General features: G+C 38.1%; 1 protein-coding gene across 49 annotated transcripts in view; it reads right to left on the bottom strand.

The window, feature by feature from the left end:
- The window catches only part of tou (toutatis), a 185,722-nt gene extending 159,611 nt beyond the window's left edge, over positions 1–26,111 (bottom strand). For 27 of the 49 annotated variants that reach the window (XM_067093988.1, XM_067093994.1, XM_067094000.1 and 24 more), the window contains exon 1: positions 8,951–9,604. The gene's annotated coding sequence lies outside the window, so the exon portion shown is untranslated. Of the gene's footprint in view, positions 1–8,950; positions 9,610–25,343; positions 25,382–25,976 lie in introns of those variants that run through there. The other 22 variants (XM_067093981.1, XM_067094007.1, XM_067094015.1 and 19 more) reach the window with 6 other exon arrangements.
- Positions 26,112–26,494: the final 383 nt, after the last annotated feature.

The raw sequence follows: 26,494 nt of genomic DNA, 5'->3' as shown, positions 1-26,494 counted from the left end.
TATATATATATATATATATATATATATATATATATATATATATATATATATATATATATATATATATATATATATATTATTCATTTTTCACAAATGCAACTCTGCCAAATCTTAAGATATCTCAACTTGCTGTTGCATGTCAAATAAAAAAGACAAAATAAGAGAGAGAGAGAGAGAGTAAATCTATTCATTTCCCTTCGTCTTTTTATCCATTAATTTAAAATTATTCACGAATAAATAATCCACTTTCACGAAAATTGTCCAACATTTTTTGTGGACTAAATGGACTCGACTTCAATGTGTTTGACCACGAGACGATGACGTCATCGCATAACCGGTGTCCTGAATAGCCAGCTGCTCCCTCTCTCACTCTCTCCCCCCTTTTTTATCATTATTAATCAGTTTCCCTTTTTGCTAACCAAAGTTGGAGGGTGACGGGAGAGTTTCCCACTTCCCTGTAGAGGTCTAGTCCCCAAAATTCCCTATTTAGGTCTAGGTTCCTAATTCCCTGTATCTAGGTTCCACTTCGCTATATGGGTCTATAGTAGTCCCCCCAACTTCCCTTTATAGGTCTATTCTCCCACTTTCCTATTTTGGTCTAAGCTCCCACTTCCCTATATTGGTCTAGGTTCCTAATTCCCTATCTAGTCTCCCACTTCCCTTCATAGGTCTCGTCTCCATTTCCCTTATTAGGTCTAGGCTCCCACTTTCCTTTATAGGTCTAGTCTCCCTATTCCCTATTTAGATCTAGGCGAGATTATAATGCTATATATATACCAATCGATAATCACCTCCGGTCTGTTTCCCAATAACATAACGCCCTCACGTATTTATAGAATGTTGCTCTCAGGTGAAGTACCAATATTCCTTTCCACAATGGCCGACAAAATTTTGTATATAATATCAATTTCTCAACCGAAAACAAGATGGTGTTTGTGTGGTATGCCTAATTAAATATGATAGAATATGTCTATCCGTTGTGTAAGCCTAAGAAAATAAGACTCAATATCATCGCCTTTTGTGTAAGCTTTAGTAAATACTATTATGTTTATCTTTTGTGTTTCGTGTAAACTTTAGTAAATACTATTATGTTTATCTTTTGCGTAAGCCTAAGAAAAAATTATTGAATATCTTCGTTTTTTTGTAAGTCTAAGAATAAAAGATTAAATATCATTGTCTTTTGTGTAAGCCTAAGAAAGTAAGAATGGATGCCACTGTCTTTTGTATAGGCCTAAGAAAATAAAATTGAATGTCATTGTCTTTTGTAAGCCTAAGATAAGATTGAATATCTTTATCTTTTCTGTAAGCCTACGAAAATGAGATTGAATATCATTTGTCTTTTATGTAAGCCAAGAAAATCAAGAAAATAAGACTGAATAAGTTTTCAGTGAGAATGGATGATTTTATCTCCCCCTCTCTCTCTCTTTCTCCCTCTCTCCGTATTACCCGAGAAAGGGCGAGAAACGGAACATTGCCGGTAACCTGTTACGAGAGAGAGAGAGAGAGAGAGAGAGAGAGAGAGAGAGAGAGAGAGAGAGAGAGAGAATGTGTACCCAAACGATGAGGTGCAACATTTTAAGCACGGGTATGATATCTCCTGTTACCTGTTGGGCAAACCTCGCTCCTATCCGCTTTACATTAACATGCACTGCGCACTCGACGTATGAACCGTTAAACTGGTTCTAATTTCTTTTCTATTCAATAATAATGAGAATCAACGATATTCGCAAATGCTAATAACAATAATAACAATATCTAAAAGTTTTCCACTCCAGTTTTTAAACTTTATTGATATTCTTCATCAGAGAAATATACCAAAATGTATAAATGTGAACCGTTAAAACAGTTATAATTTCTTTTTTGTTAAATATTTATTTAAATAAAAAGTTATTTTCGTTGATGATAACATTTAAAAGATTCTGACTTGAGTTTTTTTAAGTTTATTACTATTTTCATGGTGAAATTTCACCGCAATGATTTAGGCCTATTTGCGTTTACAAAAGTTCGGTTATAAATATTATGACTTTTCACTTTTACCATTTAAAATCTGAAGAAAATCCTTCACGAAACTAATGTAGTAAATCCTAACATATTAAAAGTGTGGATTATAGGAGATTACAGGTTAATCCTGTATGCGACGGGTAAAGCCTATAGGCCTATCCATTCGGTGTAATCCAATACTGGTAAATCTCTCTGTATGTGTACTAAGCAAAGTCTGTATATTTCAATCTTGGAAAGGCAATTACAAACTATAAAATAAACATTACTTACAAGTTTTAAACGGTAATGATTCTGCACTTTCAACCAATTAGGGATTTTGTGATCACCAGGCTACATAGGCCTATGTGGTACGTAACTGTAGGAACGAAACTTCTAACCCCCCCCCCCAAAAAAAAACCGTTCAGTAGCCAAAGTAAAAGAGATCTTTACGTTACCTGGCAACTGTAACTACAGGCCAATACCTCTCTCCCATAGGCACTTTCCTCTTAGGCCTACTTCAAAAAAAAAAAAAAGAAAAAAAACGTTCAGAGTAGGCCTAACATCAAAGCCATAAGCACAGTAACCTTTACACAAAAACTACGAGTGAGCGTTGATTCCAAACATGCTCCATGGGGATTAAGGAATATCTATCTCTAGTACTTGAGAAATTATGCTTCTATCAAGATTATTATAAGCCTACAATAATAATTTGCCCCAGAGAGTGTTTTAAGTTAACAAATATGAAAAATCCGACATTTATATCGTTATATTATGGATTAATATGTGAGTACACAGGTGCTCGGAACGCCTTTTATAAATCATCAAACAAGGTTAAAATACAGCTGTATATTTCAATTTGTCGGAAAACGCCTTTCATAACACTCACCAAAGAATAGAATATATGAAATATACACGCTAAAACGTCAAAGAACATTGTAATATACGAATTTATAGCTCTGTGAACTGGGAGTTATAATTTCCTTTTCCGCATTCTAAAGAAACATTCACCTAAAACCGAATGACGTCACGTAAGCCAAATGTACATGTCGATAAGACATATATCGACGACAATGTAACCGTGTCAGTGTTCTAAGTGTTCTATAAACGTCGTACCGTCAAAGTAAACTTAAATATATATTAATATTTACAGCTTAACGAATTAAGGTACCATCATTTCCTTTTCCGTATTCTAAAGAAACAGTCACCCAAAACTGAATGACGTCATGTAAGCCAAATTTACATGTCGATAAGACGTATATGATGTATATATCGATGACAATGTAACCGTGCGTGTTCCCCAAAAGGTATAAAGGGATGAGTCTCGTCCAATTCTAGAAACACCACAGCCCAAAGTGAGCTGTGGAGGAGAAAGAAGAAAGGAGGAGGAGGAGGAGGAGGAAGCCCCGAGAAACAAGAGAGAGAGAGAGAGAGAGAGAGAGAGAGACGCGACGCGCTCGGCCGGGTGTCTGTAGCCAAAACGACGTTGCGCGCAGTCAATCATTTCTAGTCCATTATGGTATGAACACACTACGGGTTGGACGGGAAGGGGGTGGAGGGGGGGGGGTCAGGAAGGGGGAAGGAGTAGGAGGAGAGGATGCGGGAAGGTGACGGATTGGGAAGAGTCAGAGGAGGCGGTGGAGGAAGGAAGAGCTAGGTTTGGGTGGACTTGGGACAGGGTAGGGTGGGGGCGAGGACCGGGAGAGGAAATATAAAGGGGAGGGGTAGTCGGAGGATGAGGGGTGGGGTATGAGGAGGAGGAGGAAGGACACAGTGTGAGGAGTAAGGAAAGCATGATGGGGCCGCGGCTGGTCTGGGGAGCTGTAAAAGCTTTGTTTGATGGAGTACAGGCAGAAAGCGTCTCTCTCTCTCTCTCTCTCTCTCTCTCTCTCTCTCTCTCTCTCTCTCTCTCTCACAGCATGTTTAACACATGACTTTATAGGTGACACAATGCGGTAAATGATTACGGACAGAAACTATTTATTTCCGGTAGGTATCATAAAAGTTATGCCAGTTGATGTCACATAAACAAAGTGTAAACTAACGATATTCATGCCAGTTCATGCCAGGTGATGTCACAAAGTTATGTTAACTATAAGATATTCTTTCTGGCATATATTTCGTAAAAGTTATGCCAGTTGATGTCACATAAACAAAGCGTATGTTAACGATACTGAAGTCACATTTACAATGCGTAAGTTAATGTCAGTTGACGTCACAAAAACTAAGGTAACGATACTGATGTCACTAACGATATTGATGTCACTTATAGGTATGTTAAATCTAAGATAAGACCATGTAAAATTACGCCAGTTGATGTCACATAAAGCGTAAACTAACGATAATGGTGTCACATAAACAAATCGCGAACTAACGATATTGATGTCACAAACAAAGCGTAAACTAACGATACTGATGTCAAATAAACATAGCATAAGTTAAACTGTAATATATCGTAAAGTTATGCCAGTTGATGTCACATAAAGCATAATTTAACGATACTGATGTCACATAAAAAATGCGTAAAGCAACGATATTGACGTCACACAAACAAAGCGTATACTAACGATATTTAGACAGTCACTTCGCGAACCTGGTGGCAATTAATCTTAAGAGGTAAAACCATATTGCATTCTTGATCCAACCGGTACAACGAGCAGCAGCAATACAAGGCCATAGTTGACTAACGCCCTCCTCTCTCTCTCTCTCTCTCTCTCTCTGTAGGTTAACTATGCACATAATTTAAAAGAAAATCTTCCCCAATTCCAACACACAAATACACACAAATCCGTGGCGGCAGCAGAAGGAATAATAATTATAATCACAGCTACGGTCTAAGACTTGCAAAGCGATGGCGGCAAAAGATGTGTATATAACTTGACTTAATACCACACCTTTAATTTTACACAAAGGTTCGGGTAAGGGGTGAGGGGTTAGGAGGGGGGAGAGGGAGAGGGGAGGGGACGGGATTAGGAGTGGCGCTCTTGGAACTCGGCTAGCGGCCATTACCAACCATGACTTCTGTTATAAGTGATATTCCAGGGAGTTCTCTTGTAAGAACCACTGACTCATGGTATTACAATGCATTTTCCTTCACCGTCCAGCTCTCTCTCTCTCTCTCTCACCTGTTTATCTACTAGAAATTGTTACATGCTATTAGATCAACTGTTATCAAAGTGCAACATCAATGTATTTCAACAGCCTCCGTTCAAAGTACATCTGTAATCATGTCATTAATTATTAAAGTTCAGATTGGAATCACGTGATAAAATAGCGTTCGTTAACTGTAATCTCGGTCAAAAACGAAGACTAATAATTTCTCGTTGTGTAAAACTTGAAAGGTACGAGATCATATATACTGTATATCATATAATATAATATGATAGCGTCCGTCCCTTATCAATGTTCAAATACCGTTCTGTGAGCAATAATCCGAGAGAGAGAGAGAGAGAGAGAGAGAGAGAGAGAGAGAGAGAGAGAGAGAGAGAGAGAGGAATGGTCAGCTTATACGTATCCAATGAACTGGAACGCAGGTACAGGTAGCCAGGTTATAGACTGAATGAAAATGTCGGTCTAGGAGTGAAGAACATTTAAGAGTTCCATTAAAACCGAACACAGAAATCAATTTACGGGGCAACTCGATACCAATTTTGTTTACCACGTTGCTTACTACTCTTGTTTACTCAATAAACAAAAAAATCTGGAGGAATGAAATCTCTAAATCTTTGGAAAACAAGGAATGAAAATGTCGGTCTAGGAGTGGAAAATATTCAAAAGTGTTCCTTTAAAACCGAACACAAAAATCAATCTAAGGAACAACTCGAAACCAATATTGTTTACTGCTCTTGTTTACTCAATAAACAAGAAAATATGGAGAAATTATATCTATAAATCCGGGGAAAACAAGGTTTACAAAGCGCTCCAATGCCTGATTCGTTTAGCAATGCCTTTAACTCAAAAGAGAAAGTTGTGATGAATTGATACTCACACCAAAAAGGTAAAAGCTTCCAATTGTGGGTAGTTATAAGTGACCTTCCCTTCCGCTAATAATACTGTGTATTGTATCTTTCTTGGTACATTCGTTGAGTCATACAGTTAAAATGAAAAAAGGCTTAACAGGTAACCAACTGATTTCTTCTTGCCGTATTTCCTAGTATCTTCTGTTACTTCTTTCAAATGAACACCATAATATTCTTTGCAAGCTTGAATTTCAAGTCAATGGACACCACTGTGGGCTTGTTAAATAAGGATAGGGTTCATCTTCTTAAATAATAATAATAATAATAATAATAATAATAATAATATATTAAGTGTTCAATAATGTTATCGGTCTAGTTCAACAAGAACATAATTTGCAGCCTACAGTTAATTAGGCCTGAAGTTCGATATGGATCTTCTTCGTTAATTTCATCCCGAAATTTATTTATCTTATTTATCATTCCCCTCGTAATTCGTCTTTCGCCGAATGTTATCCATTTCCCTCTCAATTCGTCTTTTCTTACGAATTTATCCCTCTCTCGTAAACCCGGAGAAAGAAACATCTATCTCCCTGGCAAGGCTACATAGCTAGAGCTACTCGGTGAAGTAGTATGACAAGAGAGAGGGTGTGTGTGTGTGTGTGTGTGTGTGTGCGTGTGTGAGTGAGTATGTATGTACATGTGACCATGTCGGGTCCCCAGAAAGAAAAATTCTTCATACAACATGGCCGAGCTGCGCATCTCTGAGCTTCATTTTTCCCAGCAACCCGCATCACCACTCTAACCCTCCTCCTTCCCCTCCGACCCCTACTCAAACTCCACCTCTTACTGCTATTACTACTATACACCTCCACCCCTCACGACAGAGAAGCAGAAACAGCAGAAGCTTGGTCTATACAAAGCCCTAGACCTACGATTACTACTACTAATACTTCGCCTATCTGAAAAACTTTCTTGATTCTTCGAAAAGAATCTCGCAACCTCAGGCCCCAGTTTTGGCTCCACTTCACCTACTTCCATATATGTATGGGTCTTTTTTCATCCTTCTCGCGTCTTACAGCCACTTCCTATTCGCTAGGATAATTAATAACTTAAATAATCGTAGCAAATGTGAATTATGAGCTGATATTAGGCCTAGCGATCACTACACGTAACCTTTCTTTCATACAATACCACCAAATGCCGCCCCCCTTTCTTTCCCTCATTCTCTTTCTAGACCGTGTTCCTCATCATCCCAGGCAGTCCTATCTCTCCCTACTACTCCTACTATACTACTACTACTCCTCCTACTTCCCCATCCCTTCAGCTAGCAGCAGAAGCTATATACCCCCACATCCTGGCCCCTAAACACAAAACCAATCCTCCCTCTGTCTCTCTCTCTCTCTTCTTTTTCCAGCACAGGCAGCACAACCCCCACCTTTTGTTACTCTAGTGGTTTCGTTTCTTTAAGGGGTAAGACGAGCCCCGAGTTGCCAGGGAGAGAGCGGGGGAGAGTTAGAGGGACAGGGGGTTACAGAGAGCGAGAGAGAGACAGGGGAAAAAAAAAGGGAAAGACCAGACAGAAACAAATAACTAAAGATGGTCTGTCTCTTTCTCTCTTTACCCAATTCGAGTCAGAAAGTTTCAATATATGTAACCAAATTATCACTGACCTCAGGGGAATGACTAGACCTATGTATCTATTACTTTCCCTTTTACACTTGATATATATTAAACAATCATAATAACTACATATGAAAATTCAACTTTTCTTGTTTTCCTTCAACGAGAAACTGTCTAATCTAATAAGGAACACGGCAGAGCGATAAAAATCTGTAAAAATGTCGACCATCAGCCAACGCTCACAAGAATTTTGAAAAGTTAATGACCCGATTATACGTGCGGCCTTAGTGCAAGTCGGGGAGATTCATCAATAAGCAGCTATTCTTGAAATGTTATGGCTATCAGGAATGCCTTATTATCATCATCAACGCGCAGCCATTCTTGAAATGCTGTCTTTCAAGAATACCTTATTCTTAAGACGTAAGGCGAGTCTAGGGTGCACGAGTATAAAATCATTCTTGATTCAACACACAAGTATAATCTAAATAATTCTTGATTCACCACACAAGTATTATCTAATTATTCTTGATTCGACACAAGTTTAATCTCAGTGATTCTTGATTCAACACAAGTATAATCTGTAATTATTCTTGATTCAACAAACTTAACTATAATTTAATCATTCTTGATTTAGAACACTTCAGCATAATCTAATTATTCCTGATTCAGTATTTACGGAAACTTTAAGTTTACAAATGCACTTATCTACGAAATATGATCAAGTACTGTGGACACGAATACTTTTATATCTAGTCTTAAGTGGTTTCGATTGTAACCGCTTGATCAAGTGAATAAATAAATAAGTGATAGTCACTAAATAACTTTAAAATGACTATCTATCAAGGTAATTCACTTTATGACGACTATTTTTCAAGATAATTACCTCTAAGACGACTATTTTTCAAGATAATTCATTTTAAGTCGACTATTTTTTCAGGATAATTCACTTCCGTAGGCTTCTGCAAATTTCCAACTAACTTACGTAATAAAATCACTGTCTTTGACACTCAAGTTACCAAACAAATTCATAATATACTGTAAAGAGCTTTAAAAAATCTTAATTTGATCAATATTCAAACTAATTTAGGCCAGGTACAACTTGCACCACAAACTTTTGCTTGCCGGCTAACGATTGCAACACACGTAATTCTTGACCTTTAAAATCACATTTGTAATCACTTAATCACCAACTAACGAACGAAAGAATTTTAAGTACGTGAACTTGATTGGATTAATCATAACCTAATTTAAAAATGTCTACCTGAAGACCAACAGGTGGGGGAAAAAATAACGGTAATAATGTTTTATAAGAGCAGAACTATTTTCAGGCTAACCTCTATGCCTAATCACATTCACAACATCATTACGCTAAGTACAAAATTAAATTGTCTTACCTTCTTCATTTGCCAATTAATAAATGGCACATTTTGTCCTTCCGCCTGATCCGTTATGTACGAAAAACTCCATGACTTTTTTTAGTAAAACTTTACAATATACAACACAACATTGGAAAATAAATTAGCCAAACTTTTTATTCTTTTCTATACATCCATCATGCCTGGCGGTAACACTTCACACAAACACTTTATATATTTTCTTTATTTAACTTTGCTCCATATTTATCCAACACTTCAATTCACATTAATGAGCTTCGTTTTATTTTTTCTGTAATTTTCTTTTTTTTATTTTCAAATCACGGAATTATCACTGTAATTCGTGTCTCAAAATTACGACACGAAATGTTTTCTAAAACAAGACAACTTTCCACACTTCCGTACGAGGGTTGTACATAATATATCTATGTCTCCTTCAATGAAGGAAACCTTGAAATTAAAAGCAAAACAAAAAACAGATGAATTGATGAATTAGAGTAACATTTTCTTTATTGTCATTGTCTTTATTATTTTCTTTAAAACCTCCAAGAAAGAAAGCTTGCAGAGTGAATAATAAATATATTTCCCGCGATTACGCTCTGAAATGGCGCGCACACACACACTTCACCACCAACCAACACGGGACGTCTTTCGCCTGATATAAGCGAATGACACACACACACACACACAAACACAAGCTCCTAAGAGAGGTGGAGGAGGATGAGGAGGAGGAGGAGGAGGATGGGGAATAGGAGTATGAGGTAGGAGGAGGAGGAGGTGAGGATGAGGGAGTAGTAGTAGTAGGGTGGATGTTACACAATGGAGGTGCCAGAGTTATGATGACAGCTAACCCCCAAGCAGCAGCAGCCACCAGCCAGCTACAGCTAGAGAGAGAGAGAGAGAGAGAGAGAGAGAGAGAGAGAGAGAGAGAGAGAGAGAGTTAGCTCTCTTCCTCCCAGACCCAAAAGAAACGATAAAAAAAGATAATGTAACGACGATTTCACACGATTATTATCATACACTGGAGCTGCGGAGACGATCGATGAACCTAACTCTAAAAACTTAAAAGCGCAGAAAAGAGGTTTGTAACCCCCTTTTTAAACCCGCGAGGAAATAAAACATAAACCAACCAACTCCCCCTCCCCATTTTCTTTCGGACTGTAGACTGGAAGATCAAATTAAAGTATGTGCGAGAGAGCGAGAGCGAGAGTTTTGTATGTGTGTGTGTCTGTAGGAACCAGTCAGTGGGCGACGAACAAGCGAGCGTCCGTCCGTCTCTCTCTCTCTCTCTCTCTCTCTAGTCGGATGTGGAAAACTGCAAAACATCATACGTGAGCCAAAGGCGGGCGGCTTCGTCGACGAGAGTTGTTGGGAGGGCGGAGGAATCGATTGGGTTAGGCCAATCTCACAGCTGTTATCGTTTAGAATGGCAACCGGCGCTAAATGAGCTGAAACCTGGACACAACTAACTATATCTCGCTCGCCGAGAAAGAAAGGAATGTTCGGGTTGTCGTAATTCGCTAATTAGACGTCTCCCCGTGTGTCTTCGTCTACTTGGGAACAAAGAAAGCTTCGGTAATCAATGGAGTGGAAATATGTACCAAAATGTACCGAAAGTACTGAACATTGCCTTCAGGGGAATGGAATTCTGAGCCGTCTCAGTTGGGAAACACACGCACCATATTGTAAAATGTCAAGCGGACATCTGCACTTAAATGCTTCCCCCAGGAGACGGTGACACAGCAATCACTCGATCAATCAGCTTGACCACAAATGTAAAGAAGTCAAGATGTAACAGATATATAAAGACGTGAAGGTTTAACATGGCACAAGGCGAATGCGACTAAGCAAGAAGGTGGTGGTGTGTCACCTTAACAAGAAACCGACCCCAATCTAACGCACATTAAATCAATAACCTGATGTATGTAAATCACACAAGACTGAGGGGGAGAGAGAGAGAAAGAGAGAGAGAGAGATTTTAAAATACCTTCCTGTGTAGCAGCAGCACCAGTGGGTGAGGTGACAGCGCGCTCCAAATAAGGGAACAATACAGCGATGTAACGCCATAAAAAAAAAAAATAAATAAAAAGACTCGTGAAAACCAAGAGAGCTGTACGATCGACCCAGGCGAACGGAATGTCAAAATACCCCAGTTGCTTTTCATAATGTTTAGCAAGTTTAAAGTCTCCATCAGGCAGCTTAAACACGCGTATTTTTTAGGAAATGAGCGGAGCGAGTGGGAGAGAAAGAGAGAGAGAAAGAGACGCTTCTCCAACGCCACCAACCTACCAACCCTCTCTCTCTCCGCTGAGCAAGACTTTTTCGTACAGTTCTTGGAAGTGGAACTCTAGTACACAAACCAAGATCTCTCTCTCTCTCTCTCTCTCTCTCTCTGCCTGCCTTCGCCGTTCGGTGGTAATCTTGGTGTTAGGGGGGAAGGTGAGGGGAGAAAAGATAATATTTAAAACAGCGCGAGTTCTCAGCAGAAAAAGAGTTCACCTGAGAGAGAGAGAGAGAGAGAGAGAGGAATGGCAATGATCTTTTTTAAGTAGGTTTGGAGTTCATCATGTGAATTCGATGCTGCCAGCGGTTTCATGGGTGAATATGGCTGACCTGTGCAAGAACTTACAGGCTGCCAATCAACGCGGGTAAGGATTACAGCCTGAAACTGTTGAAATATTAACACGGACAAGAATTACAGTCTAAAACTGTTAGAATATTAACTCGGATATGAATTAGTCTGAAACTGTTGAAATATTAACACGGATAAGAATTACAGTCTGAGACTGTTAGAATATTAACACAGATAAGAATTAGTTTAAAACTGTTAAAATATTAACTCGGATATGAATTACAGTCTAAAACTGTTGAAATATTAACTCATGAATTACAGTTTAAAACTCTCTAAATATCAATCGGATATGAATTAGTCTAAAACTTTTGAAATATTAACACGGATAAGAATTGCAGTCTAAAACTGTTCACACATTAACACGGATAAGAATTACATCTAAAACTGTTGGAATATTAACACGGATAAGAAACTCCAGTCTAAATCTCTTGGACTCTTCACTAAAAGGAACCGTGAGTTGTTTCGACGGTTTCAAGAACTCAACATTTAGCTTCGAAGAATAATTTAAACAATTCATTAACCGTTTTCTAAAGGTGTATTGTAACCTATTATTTACCGGAAGTGTATACAAAAAAAAAAGAAGTTATAAACATACAGTCCTTAACCCGCATTACCGTAATACACGGACCATATACAAAGCAAGCAGCATCGTCGCTAACACACGATAAATCTTGATAAATCAATAGCAGAGCGACTCTTCCTTCGAGAAAGCTAAAGAAGAGCGACTTGTTATCTATTCCGAAAAAGAAGAGGAGGAGGAAGAAGATAATGATGATGACAGCATTAGACCGATCAAAGCTAGACCCATATTAAAAGACCTTTGTTTTTCGCAGTAATAATTACGTAAGGGTGCAGTACGCCCCCCGAAAATGCTGGCACTGATACCACGACGGATATAAGGGAGGGGGGGAGCGAGAGAGAGAGAGCTTGTATGTATGTGTGTGTGGGGGTAGCCATGCGCTAACCCCTGTTGGACCTTATACTAATGCAAGTGAAGAGAGAGAGGGGGGAGGGGAGGGGAGGAGAGACGGGGAGAGAGAGAGAGAGAGGAGGGGGCAGGGCTTTCAAGCTGTCATTGAACGCTGGAGACCTTAGTCAGTCACACACAGCTTTTGCTCTTGCTCAAATATGGATTCCTTTGAAGAGAAAGGGTTCATAATACCTCTTTTTCTCCTACTTCTTTCTTACACTCTTCTCTTTTATCTACCTTCGCATTTTAAAAGATAAAATAAAAAAAAATGAGAAGCAGAGAAGAGCACATAATGATAGGTTACGTCTAAAGTATTAAAAAAAAGTATTTTAAAAGATAAAATAAAGAACGAGAAGTCTAAAGAACTCACACAGGTTAGGTCTGAACATTAAAAATACTATATGTTTAATCATCTCAGAACAGATTCAATCAACACCAATGCAATGCTACTACTTCTTTGAAATGGCGTGAGAGAGAGAGAGAGAGAGAGAGAGAGAGAGAGAGAGAGAGAGAGAGAGAGAGAGCCCACACACACACATCACTTCAATTAAAGCGGTTCTCCTTTGAAACTCTCATCAACTTCGAACCAAAACGTCCAAAGAATAGTTATCACTTATTTTTTGGTAATGCTTTGTAATTCTAAAGTATTGGGAAGCCATTTACGAAGGGAAAAGTCAGTAACTAATAAGTGAGAATAGCTACGAGATTTAGAAATAGTTAGCATTTCATATTCATACACAAATCTAAGTTGTTATGAGACTAGATTAAGTTTAACCATTGATATTAGAGTAACTGTAAGATTAGTACAAGGGTTTGGTAATTGTACATAGGCCTAGTCTGTTAAATAAAATAAACTTAAGACTTTGCTAAAAAAAAATAAACTTAAGATTCTTCTAATGGTACATAGGCCCAGTCTGTTGAATGAAACAAACAAGATTTTACTAATAGCACCATCGTCCTAGTCTGTTAAATAAAACAAACTTATTAGATTCTGGTAATAGTACCATCGGCCTAGTCTGCCAAATAACAGAATTTAAGATTTTACTAAGAGTACCATCGGTCTAGTCTGCTAAATAAAATAAACAAGATTTTACTAATAGTACCATCGGCCTAGCTTGTTAAAAAAATGTATTCAACAGACTTTGCTAATATAGTGCCATCGGCCTAGCCTCTTAAATAAAATAAACTCGAAGACAACAGCCCACGAAACAAATCTACTGTAACAATCACTACAAGTCCATAACCATGCAAGCAGTTATACAGTGTGCCAGCAATAAAACCAATCCTCCAGGATTACTATCAGACGTGGCCACGCAGCCTTGCTACAGTAGGCAACTTGCTTCAACAACAACGACCAACACCCGCCCCCCAACTATCCCAATTCCCCTATCTACCACCTCCCCAAAGGGCGCCCCCGCTTCAGATAAGGGGCGTGCTTCGTAAGGTATGATACATATTGACATACAGAGAGAGAGAGAGAGAGAGAGAGAGAGAGAGAGAGAGAGAGAGTTTCAGTTTCACCCACTAAGCCAAGCATAAATCAAGCAAGCTTATATCTTTTGGACAGTTGTTGTTGTCAAATTAACCAAGGATACAGTGTGGGTATTAAGTTGCTGTTGTAATATTCTATTTAATAAGTAAATAATCTCTTCATGCACATTCCATGTACTGTTACACATTCAAATAATGGCATTGCATGTTCGTGGATGGTAAGTAGGCCTAAAAATCCATATTTAACCTTCCCTTGCTGTTATATCTTACAAACAGTCTCTTTAACAACATTTATATCTAGGAAGAATCTATTTCATCCCTAGAACCACATCAACCACGCCATTTCTCAGCTCCAATTTTCCAATTCTACTTCTTTAAAACCGTTTACAAACTTTCACCTATCTCAAATAAACTCGCTTTCTTGTATCAGCTGTAAATCTTCCTTTAACTGACACATTTACGTAACTAATTCGCACCCACGTATCCCCTTTAACTTGCTTGTATCCCCTTCCACTGTGACCCTAATCTCTGTAACGTCAATCTATCCACTGTGCATGTGTTTGTGTATATTATACAATAATGTGACGAAGCAAGTCTACGTCAAATATAAACTTTGAATCACATAACATTCCTGTTCACATACCATTCTCTCTTTACAAAGGCTTCACTGCCATCAAGTGTGCCTGTGGGAAAGCATAAAACGACCCACATTGTGTTGGAGCAAAGTTTAAAAACGCTTCTGCAATCAATAAAGTATGCGAGAGCTGGGAGTCACTTAGACCCACATTTACAGCTGAGCATTCAAACATTTGAGATACAGGGACTGTTAATGTGGATTTTGTTGAAAAAAAAAAAAGTTACTTTTGCAGCAAATAATGGAATGGATTCTAAAGTGTACCTCAATTTTATTGAGAAAATCAACATAACTTAAGCATTTTGCAACAATAACTGTGCAATTTCATGGTGTCAGCTGCTGCAAAAAGCAATAAGCAAGATGTACATCAACTCTTGTTGAAATGAATCAACAATAACTATCCAATTTCAACCATAACTATGCAATTTCAACAATAACTAAGCGATTTAAACAATAACTATGCAAATTTCAAAAGATATCATCTGCAGCAAGCCAGCACTACGCAAGATTTACATCAACTCTTATTGGAAAATAACCAACAATAACTATGCCATTCCAACAATAACTATGGAATTTCATGGTATCAGCTGCTGCTGCGCCAAGTACTATGCAAGCAAGCACATGCTCCCAAATTGGGGGAGGGGGAGGGGGGCGCAGGAATAGCGGTCAGGAAGCACAACAGACCCCCTGACACCAAAATAACTGACAATAATTGACACTGTACATCTGGTGGTAACCCTACCCACCAAAACGACACGAAGATAATCATAAAAAAATCTATACTTTTCCGTCGGTTGCTTGAACGCCCTTTGCATTATGGTACATGTTTAACGATTGAGAGAGAGAGAGAGAGAGAGAGAGAGAGAGAGAGAGAGAGAGAGAGAGAGAGAGCAAGGGAACGCTTACTTACACTCTTACGTAACCGAAAGTTGGTGTTGGGTACACAACCCATATTTGATTCGGTACAGAATATTTAGTATTAGGGCCGGTATTGGTACTAATATCCATTTATTTGCCGGTGACTTGCCGCGTATTATCTAATTAGAATATGCATTTTTATTTAATATATATATAAACCAGAGACAACCGTTATTTAAGCTAAAATGCTTAAAACTCGTTAAAACAAGACGGAATATTCATAAAAACGTGAAGGATATGACATCACGTTTCTAGGCCGATGTTACAAAAGAGTCTTGAAGATGATACATGATACAGGTTATTCTTGTAGCTTTAAGTCAAAGTGACGTTAGATTACGATACATTTATACAATATGTAACAATGTTATGTAAATTTAAGGCTGCCACTTTAAAGACAATCTTGATCGTACGTAATGTTACCAAGATTATCGCATTTGTAAGCCTCTGTAAAGGTGTTTAAGTATTGTACTGTACGTTATTACTCATCTGTTTTCAAGTCCTACGTATCTTAATTCTCTCTCTCTCTCTCTCTCTCTCTCCACGATGGGTTTAGCAAAACCCAGAAAAACCATCGTCCATGAGACTAGTTACCACCTGCCATCATAGTACGCTTTGTAACCACTCCGCTTACATGTTCTCAACTCCCCGCTCTCATCACCCCCCCAACCCCCACCCACTCCCAATCCTCCCAAAAACCCCAAGCCTGCTTCACGGTTGCCCAAACTCCAACACATACACAAACTTACATACAAACGCCACAAGTAACACCCATCAGATATACGACAAAGACGCTACCATAAGGTTTTTTTTTTTCGGGCTGATTATAAAACCAGTTAGATCCCTCCAGCACAACAAACACACGCACACACACATGTATTATTCGTCCAGGTTGAGAACACAACGGATAGAAGTCGTTCTACTTCTTGTACGCGACGACTGAATATATATTTATTCAGATTACACCACTTATGGTGGAACTCGCTGCGCTTCTTTCCCAATGACAAGAGGTATTCAACATGGCGGCTTGTCTTGACCAACTCTGACACGCGCGGAAGAAGAAATATGAAATTATTAATGAAATGAAAAGGAAAAACTGAAGATTTAAACATCTGGCATTTCAACTAGGTGATAAATTCATCAAATATATACGATATTTAATGGTAAATTCATCAAATATAAATAGTATTTAAAGGAAAGTTTTCCATAAGGGTACAGATCGATAAAAACATATTGTACTCTTCAGTGAGGACAATGCTAAACGCCACATATTAACGAGAGAGAGAGAGAGAGAGAGAGAGAGAGAGAGAGAGAGAGAGAGAGAGAGAAGTTCTTGACCACCAAGCAAAAGTCACCCTTAGATCCTTCTTGAGTAGGTTATGTCCGATCCATGTTGCATGACCGGCAAAATTCAGCAAGGCGATTAGACTCACTCTCCATGCCTTTTCTCCTCCTTCTCCTCCTCCTCCTCTTCTTCTTCTTCTTCTTCTTCTTCTACACAGAAGGAATCTACGTCAGAAGTGATTGACATAGAAAAGAAGCAACTGATATTTCGTTTTCGTATGAGAAGATAGGGGATAATCCTAGGTCTACAATTTGCTCCAGTGTTACTCGAGAGGGAGATAGTCTCATGTTTTATACCAAAACAAAAGCAAAATCTTCCTTGTAATCAGTTGTCGTAATCTTCATCTTTGAGGCAGTTTACTTAAAATCTTTTGTAATAATTTCGGATTTATTTGGATTTTTCGTTATCCTGCTTAATTAGGCATATGAAAAGCAAAATATCATTAAATAGAATGTGCTTAAAAATATATAAAATCAACTTAATTATTTTCACACTTGAAGTCACTCGGTTTCATTGATAAATTTTTAGTTGAAGAAATTCTTTGAACTTCACAGATATATGTAGACTGTAGACTTATCTACACAGATTTATGTAGACTTGATCTGCACAGATTTATGCAGACTTTAGACATGACCTATAGTGATTAATGTAGAACTAATGTAGACTAAGTCTAGACCTACATAGACTTGAGCAGAAATTGCAAGACCACAGGAACTCCAAAGTTTTTTAATTACTTTTTAATTATCATTCTTCTCTCGTTGGGAGTTGCTTGAGTTATATGACGCTAGAACCTTGGTCTATCAATCAATAGTTACCATATTATTAACAGTCCACTCACGACACCTCAACTGTACGCCAAAGAAAATGGGTACATAAATATAGAAAAAAAAGGAATAAATATAATATATATAAAACTTTGGCATCAGAACGACCTCAAGTACAATTGGAAACCTTTCCTTTGCTAGATAACTCTTATCTCCTTACCAATATCATTCTAGATTACAACAGTATGTCCGATTTAAGCAGAGATAAAGCCTTTTCCTTGTGACTGTTCGTTATCTAAACAACAACATCTGTGTCGTACAATTAAGCAAAATGATAAAATGCATGTGGCTTCTTATACACACACACACACACACACACACACACACACACACACACACACACACATATATATATATATATATATATATATATATATATATATATATATATATAATTTTACTGGTTACTTTTTACCTGATACGTACAGAAGTGCAACAGCCACAATACCCTCTTAACTTCTCGAATTCTGCACACTTTTTCGATACGCTTGTCACTACAAAGCCGAAAACGTTATGAAAAAATTTTGTGAAAAAGCCTTCAACTCATTCAACAAGATTCTTGACAGTTAACTAAACTAATTTACATAGCCTTCCTTCCTCTATGAATCATGTTACTGATTCATAGAGGAATCATTAACCGGTAAGCAATGGCAATACAAACCCACGCTTAGCCCACGTCTAAATGTTAAGCCTCAACGCTATTTATATAAAATAACTCCCTAGGGTTTACTACTCCTCTAAATGGCTTGTTAACGTAGCTATCTCTACAGATTTCCCTTGATGTTGTGATGCCAGTTTTAGCAGCCACAATCAATCAATTAATCAATCAGCCTTCACTTTAAGGCAACAAAACGGCAAAAAAGTTATACAGTATAGTTTTCTTTCTGGTACTAAGGCACCAACGAATTGTAAAGGAAATTTCTGGTTTAGACCAGTTCTTTCTTATGCAAATGACCTCGTGATAACTTTTTGAAAGCTTCTCTTGTTGCTTATACAGACCACGATGGGTTTAGTTAATTTTTGTTCGATCTAGGATTACACGGGTGGGGTACATTTGAATGAAAGTTATTCATATTTCTCAACAGACTGGAACAGAATTGAATACAAAAATGAATTATATATAAACTGTTAATCAATCCACTCACCCAATAGAAAAAAAAATTATTAAACAAAGTCATCACCACTGTTAGACTCATGTCAAAAATATAACACGAGGTTTTTTAATACCGTTAGTCTATTATTTTCATGAAGCTTTTCGTGAGCCAGTTTCGAAACAAAACCATGACGTCATTTGATATTCAATGGGATAAGGACACGACTAGGTGATTAATGACTGGTGTTCTTTGGTCACTATGCAAGAAGCAGCTGTCAGGATAGCCTAAACCTAGGCTTAACACTAGCACCAACTGTCAGGATAGCTTACACCTAGTCCTATACACTAGCATCAACTTTCACGATAGCCTAGACCTAGGCTTAACACTAGCACCAACTGTCAGGTTAGACCTAGCCCTATACACTACCATCAACTTTCACGATAGCCTAGACCTAGGCTTAACACTATCACCAACTGTCAGGATAGCCTAGGCCTAGTCCTGTACACTAGCATCAAATTTCACAATAGCCTAGACCCAGGCTTAACACTAGCATCAACTGTCAGGATAGTCTAAACCTAGTCCTATACACTAGCATCAACTGTCAGGATAGCATAGACCTAGGCTTGACACTAGCATTAACTGTCAGGACAGCCTAGGCCTAGTCCTACACACTAGCATCAACTGTCAGGACAGCTTAGACCTAGTCTTATACACTAGCATCAACTGTCACGGTAGCCTAGACCTATGCCTAACACTAGCACCAACTGTCAGCAGAGTTTAGACCTAGACTTAACACTAGCATCAACTGTCACAATAGCACAGACCTAAGTTTAACACTAGCATCAACTGTCAGGACTGCTTAGACCTACTCCTAACCACTTTCATCAACTGTCAGGATAGCCTAGACCTAGGCCTAATACTAGCATCACCTGTCATGAGAGCTTGGACCTAGTCCAACACACTAGCATCAACTGTCAGGAGAGCCTAGAACTAGGCTAACAAAAGCATCAACTGTCAGGAGAGTTTAGACCTAGGCTTAACAATAGCATCAACTGTCAGGATAGCCTAGACCTAGGCTTAACATTCATCAGCTGTCAAAATAGCCTAGACCTAGTCCTACACACTAGCATCAACTGTCAGGATAGCCTAGACCTCCAAAAGTCCTACACACTAGCATCAACTGTCAGGACAGCCTAGACCTCCAAGAGTCCTAAACACTAGCATCAACTGTTAGGATAGCCTAGACCTTCAAGAGTCCTACACAATAGTATCAACTGTCAACATAGCCTAGACCTAGGCCTAACACTAGCATCAACTGTCAGGAGAGCTTAGACCTAGTCATACACACTGGCATCAACTGTCATGAGAGCTTACACCTAGGCCTACACAATATATAGTATCTAGTCTAAACCAACTATCTCCAGTGACTCACTTTGTTTTTTTTTTAAATATTTTATTGGTTATTCAAGAAAACGATATAATTTTGATGTTATTTTTGTTATTATTGGCATTTTGTTCTTAAATGGGATGGACTAGAGAGCCAAACAATAAACAAATATAAAGCTTCGTTATATCTTAAAAAAAACGAATATGACGTCATTCGCAAAACCTGCATCCTTCAAATAACCACAAGAGAGTTATTTACTTCTTATTCACATTTGCTGAAACTGACTCAATATAAAGTAATTAATGAAGTAATGACCAATTACGAATTTGAAGATTTTCATTAATATATCAGTAACTGTAAAATAAGTTGCATATCAGTAATCAAAAAACAAATCTAAATTCTAATTTAAATTTTCAAATATAAAAAAAAAATATACCTGATCTCTGAATACTGTAAAACTCTGCACTTTAATTCTTCGTTGGACTGGTCGGTACCGTTCTCAGCTAGCACTCTGCAGGGCCCGCGTTCGAATCTCCGGACGGCCAATGAAGAATTAGAGGCATTAATTCTGGTGACAGAAATTCATTTCTCGCTATAATGTGGTTCGGATTCCACAATAAGCTGTAGGTCCCGTTGCTAGGTAACCAATTGGTTCTTAGCCACGTAAAATAAGTCTAATCCTTCAGGCCAGCCCTAGGAGAGCTGTTAATCAGCTCAGTGGTCTGGTTAAACTAAGGTATACTTAACTTTTTTCTGCAGTTTACAACCAATGTTTCCCTATCAATTTGTAAATGCATTATCTTAACTTTGCATTATAAATAATGCATATATCTAATAAATAAACTCACTATAGCTATTTTTTCACATATTCTTACAGTAATCATAAAAAAACATCAAATCCACTTTTAATGTCTTCATATTTCTACCTTCATTCCTTACTGCCTATTAGTCACGCCATCTTTAGCCCCCCTGTCAACCATTATGCGTTTACATCACCTAGCACAACCACCTTCTCCAACAAAAAATTAAGATTGTGGTTCACTCAACCAGTAGGTTCCTCCACAAAGTTTCTTCTGGGCCATGGTTACTTCCTGATACCCAAATTTCTTGACACTACCCCCATAAAAACTAGAAATTGACATATGGTCTACTGAGAGATCAACCACCGTTCGCTATTGTCACCATAAAAATTTTTCTGCAACAACAATACACAATCACACACACACAACTTCTTATCGACAATATACCAGATTAATCGCCTCATATACACCAAAATACAGTCACTATCCTTAACTAAAACTCAATAAAATCAAACCATTCTTTTAGTCTTCGAAAGATAAAAAAAAAGATAACGTAATAAAAATAAATGAATAACTCAATTAAAATAGAAAAGTAATATGGAAATAAATTAATAAATGACAAACTCAAATAAACTACAGTGAGTTGAGATTCAAAATGTGCCAACTCTTTATAGCCTAAGCCAAGTAAACCCACCGTTAACTTTGCCCTGAATACCAATACGTCTACCTACACCTGACTGTCTTTTCAAAGTTATCTAGGCGTTAATTAGACACAAACTTCGATGAGTGAGTCCAATTTAAATAAGAAAAACGAGTAATATATATAAGCAATTAGACGATGCCACGTTGAATAAAGGTACAAAGACGCAAAGGTCATAAAATCGACAAAAAATATAAAATTTTCAAGACAAAATGGATGCTCGTAGCATGTGACTGCTCTTCTTGTTAATGCCGAGGCCAGCCAGCCAGCTACACATACACACAAACCCACAAACTCAGGGCGCCCTTTTTGCATTCCTCCGGTGCATTTCCTCAGAGGAAAGTTCACCAACCTTCCCCCCAACCACATACCAGTCATGATGAAAACACATACCATTCCGCGAACTAAGGCAGCGAAATATCACTTGGTTTGACTCTAGGCATATGTTGCCTACATACGACTGAAAATGGGTACGTTTTCTGCTTTTGTTTTCCGATAAATTCGTTTTTCGTCGATTCTCTAAATACTTAAATGTTTAAAGTTCTTTCTCTCTTGTTTTTGAAGTTTGTTTTAATATATCGTTTAATAACAACAATAATATAATACCAATGTAATAATAATAGTCTACATGAGACTAAAAATTAGTAAGATTTTCTGCTCTCGGTTTGCATAAATCCGTTTTTCGCTGATTATCTAAATATCTAGATGTTTAAAGTTCTTTTCCTCTTGATTTTGTAGTTTATTTTAATAAAATATGATATAGTTTAAAAATAATAGTAATAATAATAGCCTAAATAACAGTGAAGCCTTTATCAATAAACCAGTAAAGTACTTATACAAGCGCAGACACAATGAAGCCTATATAGTACTAGGGTACTTATTCATTAAACACACAGTCACACGAAATATACTGACTTTCGCCCCAGTGGAACATCACAGCGAAACTCTCTCTCTCTCTCTCTCTCTCTCTCTCTCTCTCTCTCTCTCTCTCTCGAACAGCAGCAGCAGCTGTGAGACTCTCATCCCCAACAAAATGTGAAAACTGCAACGTAGGTTCAGCTTTGGAGGCGGCACTTTGCGCAATGCTGCATCTTTTAACATTCCTTCTTACAGCAATCACGGAAGAAGAAGAAGAAGAAGAAGAAGAAGAAGAAGAAGAAGAAGAAGAAGAAGAAGAAGGCTTCCAACATTCCCCAACGCTTGTTACGGCTTTTCCCTGTATCTTGATGTGAACAGTAATCTATTAGGTCTACGTTTTGTGCGAAAGTTCACAATTATGAAATTTAAACGCTTCCGCTTTTCGTATAAACACTGCAGCTTTAATGGACGACTATACGCTAAAAAAAAATGTTATTGTCTATAAACCTGTAACTGCACTGTAGATAAACATTAGGCCAATACGTTCCATGTGGACACGACATACTTGCATGTAGGTCTAGTCTCACGTTTTATTTTTATACAACAAACCACAGTATCGAAACTAATAATAATAATAATAATAATAATAATAATAATAATAATAATAATAAAAATAATCCTATAGACAAAACAAAAGTGAGGGTAAATAATGCTTCCGTCACTAAACTTCCTATTTGAGGAGAAAATATAATTTAATGGATGATAAAATGCTCCCTCAACGGTTCATTAAAACAATCAGGGATATACAAATAATTATCCGGGGAATCATTATTAATAAAAATTCAATTACATGCGGTTGAACTGAAGCACAATGATAAAGCCGCTCATGCGATAAATCAACGAGCATTATTACTAGGCCGAGGTACACAAAAACGAGTTGAATAAATAACGCTTGGCGAATACAGCATTACTTAAATATCACTTGGTGTACTTCACAAAAGCCCCGTTAATTTAGACTCGTACCTACGTAGATTTAAGTGCAGGTAAAGTGCTAAGTATATATTATTTTTTTTGTTACAAAGTGCAGGTAAAATGTTAAGTACAGGCCTATAATTATTAATGTTAAGTATAGGCCTATAATTATTGTTTATGTCGCATAAACGTTTACAGACTGTATTATACAATTTGATATACAAAGGCCAAGAGGTTATACGCTATCTTTTGAGAATATCAAAGTATATCGGCCATAATAACTATTCTTTTGAAGTGTAATATACTCGTATAAACGTTGAGAGAGAGAGAGAGAGAGAGAGAGAGAGAGAGAGAGAGAGAGAGAGAGAGAGTCATCCAAACAAACGTTCACTGTTACGCACAACCATACAGACATAAACAAATAAAAGTATGAATCTATGTGTGTAGTTGAGTATATTGTATGATTCTATGCAAATAGATGATTGTGTTGTAATGTATAGATGTGGGTGTATTTTGCATGTGGTTGGGCAAAGTATATTTGAAAGATGCTACTTTATAACCCTCACAGTTTTGATGATATTGTCACTGATAGGCCTAAAAACTACGAAGTTAATGGTGATGCGCAATTGTCATATGTGGGAACTGCAAAAAGCCTTGTCAGCATAAAAAAATAAGGAAAAACAACACTTTAACAAAGTTCGATGTTAAATACCAATATAGTAACGATTAATGGCACTCTACCCAAGTCCTGTTAAAGGTGACACAGCAATCATAACATCTAGGCCTACGTTTCAATGCTTGCTTTGTAATTATTCAAGTTTTAACCTGATGAAAACCAGCAGCAGTTCTCCCCGACGCTGTCAGCCACACGCGCACACAGAGAGAGAGAGAGAGAGAGAGAGAGAGAGAGAGAGAGAGAGAGAGAGAGAGAACAAAGTTGAGTTGAGTGACGCTTGGGCAGATGTTGAGACGGCCGGGGTTTAGCTGACGCGGTTAAACCCACCCTAGACCAAGTCACACAGTCTCTCTCTCTCTCTCTCTCCAGCCATCGACAATAACTGGGAGCAACTCCAATTCCTCCTCCGCTGGCTTCGAGCTATAACTTGAGGGACGCTACTCATTATTCATTCACTTACTGTAATTCCTAAATCCATAGGCCTACCTTCCTCGCTGGTGTCTGTTATCTCCAAATATAATGTTTAAATCCATCGTCACTATAAGTCACAAATCACATCACAATGTTAAATTTTATATTAACCACAATAAAACATGTGTTTTGCATGTTTAACAGCTTTCATTATAACCACAATAAACCACTTGTTTTGCATGTTAAACAGCTTTCATTAAAAACAAACTAAACGTGTTTTGGATTTTAAACAACTTTCATTATAACCATATTAAAACACGTGTTTTGTATGTTAAAGAGCTTTCACTATAACCGCCGTAAAAAAAAAATCCTGCATAGTTTTCATTATAACCAAATTAAAACAATACTGTTAAAAATGTTAAACAGCTTTCATTATACATAAATATACACTATGTAAAATACACTATGTTTACGTACACAGATACACAAACACACCACTGGCACTTATAGATGAATTTTAAACATCATAATTAAAAAAAAGTCACTTAAATTTAAGTCCCACTCGAAACTATCTCATTTATTCCCGAAATTGTCTCATGTTTTTTCCCTCGGGGAAAAAAACACACAGCAAGCAATGCCGTGTTCAACTGAAGAGAGAGAGAGAGAGAGAGAGAGAGAGAGAGAGAGAGAGAGAGAGGCCTTTACCAATCTCCTGTGTCTTGGTAGACTCTCTCACAACGACTGAGCGACCAAAGGGACCTCTCTCTCTCTCTCTCTCTCTCTCTCTCTCTCTCTCCGGCGTGAGATAGCAATGTATACATACATACATACACATACAATACACACGACTTTATGTGCTCCATTTCTCCCTCATACACTCATTTATGCGTATATTAAATGCTTAAAGATACACCGGTTGTAACATAGGCCTAGTTCCGAGAATCTGGGGAAACGCACCAGATGTGGTGCTTACTGATAAGAGAGAGAGAGAGAGAGTTTCAAGACTCTATCTCTCTCAAAGCGGAGACATCCTCTCTTAAGAGAAAGAGAAATGGAGATCTGATTCTATAATTCACCAGAGAGAGAGAGAGAGAGAGAGAGAGAGAGAGAGAGAGAGAGAGATTTCAAGACTCTCTCCCCCCCTCCCTCAAGAGAAAAAGAGAGATAGAGATCTGGTCCCTTAATTCACCGCCAAAAGGGAGTAATAATCCGCGGATTAATCACGCCGTGAAAAGTACCCGAAAACGACACAAAATCCCGAAAGGTGTCGGCGACATATTTAGTGCCATAAGGACGAAAAGCGACAAATGTAACGACAAACAGAATAAAAGCACACACCTACCAACAAGGACGACGTGAATACAGTCCTCGCGAGGATTTTTCGAAAGGAAGGAATCCTTTAAGGAGGGAAATTCAACGACACTCAACCACAATCCACAAGGAACTGTCTTTCTGTCGGATGAGAAGGCGTACAAAGCTTGCCTCTCTTTCTCTCTCTCTCTCTCTCTTTCTCTCTCTCACTCTAAACACGCACACACGGTAAATAGCTAAATGCAGCATATTTCCGACATGGGAGATGGGGAGTGGAGGGGATGGTTGTGGGAGGAGGATGAGGGGGAGGAGGAACAGGGGGGTAGGAGTAAGGGGTGTATAGTGTTAAGCCAGTATGAACCTTATGAAGGCTCTTTTACCCGCCCCGAATCTCTGTGTGACCCTCTCTCTCTCTCTCTCTCTCTCTCTCTCTCTCTCTCTCTCTCTCTCCTCTGCTGCTGCTGCTGCTGCTGTTCCTGTTCCTGCTCCTGCTGCTACAACACATTCAGACTATAAAGAGCGTGCACGGACGCACGCACAAACAG

Source organism: Macrobrachium rosenbergii, chromosome 50, assembly GCF_040412425.1.
Source record: "Macrobrachium rosenbergii isolate ZJJX-2024 chromosome 50, ASM4041242v1, whole genome shotgun sequence".
Taxonomy (NCBI): Eukaryota; Metazoa; Arthropoda; class Malacostraca; order Decapoda; family Palaemonidae; genus Macrobrachium; species Macrobrachium rosenbergii.
Note: the sequence above shows the minus strand (reverse complement) of the source record. Positions and strands in the feature narration are given on the sequence as shown.